The sequence below is a fragment of the Malus domestica genome, chromosome 09 (assembly GCF_042453785.1).
Source record: "Malus domestica chromosome 09, GDT2T_hap1".
Classification (NCBI taxonomy): domain Eukaryota; kingdom Viridiplantae; phylum Streptophyta; class Magnoliopsida; order Rosales; family Rosaceae; genus Malus; species Malus domestica.
The window spans coordinates 33551109-33554925 of NC_091669.1; the positions used below are offsets into that span (position 1 = coordinate 33551109).

At 36.9% G+C, this 3817-nt stretch overlaps 1 long non-coding RNA gene across 1 annotated transcript; it reads left to right on the plus strand.

Annotated features, from left to right (window-relative positions):
• The first annotated feature begins 2635 nt into the window (after positions 1 to 2635).
• Positions 2636 to 3287, plus strand: LOC139188183 (uncharacterized). Its single transcript, XR_011571448.1, has 2 exons — positions 2636 to 2793; positions 2926 to 3287. It is a non-coding gene; the product is annotated as an uncharacterized lncRNA (long non-coding RNA).
• The last annotated feature ends 530 nt before the right edge of the window (positions 3288 to 3817 follow it).

Below are 3817 nucleotides of genomic sequence, written 5' to 3' on the forward strand. Positions count from 1 at the left end.
AGAACTCCGTTAGCAGAAGAAGATGAGATAATGAATGCATGAGAGAGACAATGTAGTACGATAGAGAAAGCCCAACGTATTATTCAATTAAAAAAGACTAAAGTGAGGATTTATTCTGGTATTTGGTTCATTGGTGGAATTCTGAAAAAGACTAAAGTGAGGACTTATTCTGGCATTTGGTTCCTCCACGCAATTGTAAAAAAGATTAAAGTGAGGACTTATTCTGGTATTTAGTTGCTTGACGGAATTGTTAAAAAGACTAGGCTAAATTGGATTATTTTCCGTGGTGATAGGGTAATCAAAAGATTATCTCGTGGTAAAAAAATTCGGATTTAAACACTTGTGGTAAAGTCTGTTAGATTCAAGCCCAAACTTAACATTTCCGTCAACTTTCCATTAACATTCCCGTCTTTTTTCCAGATAGCTCATCACCCACTTGGGTTCTGCCTTTACCTGCTTCTCTGCATCCCAGCTCTCTTTTTCTCTCTCATTGTCTCTCCAGGCATTCGACCTGCCTCCTCTCTCTCTAGCTCTTCAGCTTCCCTTCGTTGTTCATGCCATTGTTGATGAACAAATCTTCATATGAGAATGAGCCGCAATAAGATTTCAGGTCAAATCCCTCCTGAGATCGGGCAGTTGAAAGTTGAAACGACTCCAGGTTCTGAGCCTGAGCCGGAACAACTTGACATGGGTGATTCCAACGAAAAGGATTACTGGGTTTTGGTTGGTCCTGCTTTGGATGATGAATTACTTTCATTTGTTAGATGTTTGAGGGTCAGTGGGTCACTGAGCTAACTTGGCACTTTTAAGCAGTACCTTCCACATCCGGTAGCTATGCAGCACTATCAAGATTCCTATGAGCATACCGCGTTTTGTTACTCGATGTAATCCAGATTCCTATAAAATTAACAAGCAAGCAATTTAATTAAAGTTCCCAAATAAAAAAGGATAACTAAAGTTTTCAATTTTACATGGATTGGCTAGTACTGCTTTTAAAAAAGGGAACTTTAACGAAAAGCACCCGGTACTGTTCACTTTAACGAAAAACTACATTTTTACACTAAAAAGTCAATCCTGGTACTATTCACTTTACCCTTTATTTTGTCCTTATCATTAAAACTCAAAGTTTTCAAGCAATTTTCATTGGTTTTCCTTTAAAAAAATCTAGTTGTTGATGAACATAAGAGTTTTGAATGAAATCGAAGCATGGAGTAAAGAATTCATACCCTTGACTGAATGAGTTTCTTTTTCTCTCTTTTAGTTATGAAGGCATAATTGGTTAACGGAGAGTTGACGGAAATGTTAATTTTGGGCTCGAATTCTAACATACTTCACCATGAAGGTTTAAATTCAAATTTTTTCACCACATGGGCTATCTTCCAATTACCCTATCAAGGGGGCATTAATCTAATTTAACCAAAAGACTAAAGTGAGGACTTATTCTGGCATTTGATTCCTCCACGGAATTGTAAAAAAGACCGATGTGAGGACTTATTCTGGCATTTGATTCCTCACGCAATTGTGAAAAAACGAATAACGTGAGGACTTATTCTGGCAATTTGATTCCTAGACCGAATTGTACTGGCTGCATTAATAGGTAAGAAAATGGCTACTCTCGGAGAAGAAACCACCCAAACGCTAGAGAGCCACAGAAGCGTCTGAAGCTGGCCACGGTCTCCGTGTTAGAGGTTGAGTTTTGGGTGAGTTGATTCAGTGAGAGAGTGAATCTAGAGGTTTTGGATTTCTGGGAATGGAAAACTTGTGAGGGAATATTACCGTTGCAACATAGTGGGAGAGAGCAGTCTCACTTATACATCAGCACAAAATCTAACTATCCAAGTAATCTATCCTATGAGATGATTACAATTGGCAAGAGCTATTACTCATTACAAGTGAATCCGAGATGAAAACCAGCTAACAACCATTAATCTAATTTTGCAAATACACTAATACATCAACACTCCGTTCCCGGACTCGTGATCTGTTCTCAAGGGCCTTCGGGAAGAAGGGGTACATCCCGCTCTCGACCTACCTCAAGACCTACAAGATCGGCGACCATGTCGACATCAAGGTTAACGGCGCCGTCCACAAGGGTATGTAAGAAACTTAATGTGGGTTTTATCAAACATATGACAAGTGTAATATTATAAGCTAAGTGAATATGTCGAATATAGCCTAATTGATGCACTAATGCAGTTTCCGGATTTAAAGTGTTGGAGGGAAACCTAATAAGTTCAAACTGATTTGAATTGGACAGTTACATTGAAGTTGTAACTGATGGTAACTCCTTCCTTGATAGGAGGAAGGAACTACTACAAATATCTCTACTAATTAATAAAACACTCTTTGTCAACCAAAATTGGGTGAAAAGACAAATTAGTCTTCTATCACACAAAAAAAAAATGATGGGCAATAATGTAATTTTACAGGTTCAAATTTTACTATTTTTTTATTGAAACCTCACCTACAGATGATGTTAAAATATCTCCAATATTTATATATATAAAATTTAAAAGGAAAAAAAACGAAAAACAAAAACCTCTCACTCCCCCACTTTCTCTCTCAACCTCTCTCTCCTTATTTTCTAAAAAAATGTGTTCATACACACAAAATGTGTAGACAAATGCTAGTATATATGGATATAGTGATATGGTCCCTTCTCTCGATATGAAAACCATTACCATTTCAGATTTCGACATAAACTCGTCCCATTGAGAGTTTGGTAATACTTTTAATAACACAAGAGAGAAGAAGGTTGTACTGCTGCAGTGATCTCTATGGCGTCAAATGCTGGTTAGTTTAACCATCAAGCACTACTGGTATTAGGGTTAGTACATGTGCATTTATTACTCATGCACAGATTAGGGTTTCAACTTCCAGTTCAATGTGCAAGGTTTGATGGTTACGATCTATTAAATCCAACAGGGTATGCTCCACAAGTTCTACCACGGCCGTACCGGTCGCGTCTGGAATGTCACTAAGCGTGCCGTCGGTGTTGAGATCAACAAGCAGGTCGGAAACAGAATCATCAGGAAGATGATTCATGTGCGTGCGTGTGGATCATGCGCATCCATCAAGGTGCACCAAAGAATTCCGTATAAGGAAGATTAAGAATGATCAGCTGAAGGCCGAGGCTAAGGCAAAGGGTGAGTTTATTAGCACCGAAGAAGTCACGTGCTTCAGAAGAGACTGCTTGGAATTATGTCTTATGATATACGTTAGACTTTCAAGTACAATTTTGTGCCGAAAGTGAAAAAAATAATTCTAAAAAGAAAATGTTCAGAAAACTTTTATTTGTTTATTCTCTTATGCACATCTAGGTTTTGTCAATTATGGGTTTTAGATTTTTGTGAATTTTGGAGTATTAGGTTTCCTAATGGCATTGAAAAAAATCAGAGAACTACAGAGCAAGAGAGGATAATTCTAAAGTTTGAAAAAAATAGAAAGTAAAATAATTTCGAAGTATATGAATGTTCTACATACTAGTTCTTCATGCTCGATCACGTATTGTAGGATATCACAACTATTTCAACATATCAGATTCTTTTTTACTGTATAAACAATGGACTTGTAGTGTATTTAGAAAATAAAACTTAATTTAAAAATAATTCAAGGTCTAAAGTCATTTCATTAGGACAAAAAGTCTATTAATATTAAAAATTTAAGTGGGGCGCAGTCAACAAATTGTCGGTGTCAACAAAACAACCCTTCTTGTATTATAACATTAATAGGGTGAATGTTCTGTGGGAAGAAAACCTCACAATAGACAATATTTAGCCTCCTAAACAGTTACTTTTCCCAACTCTACTACTAAAAA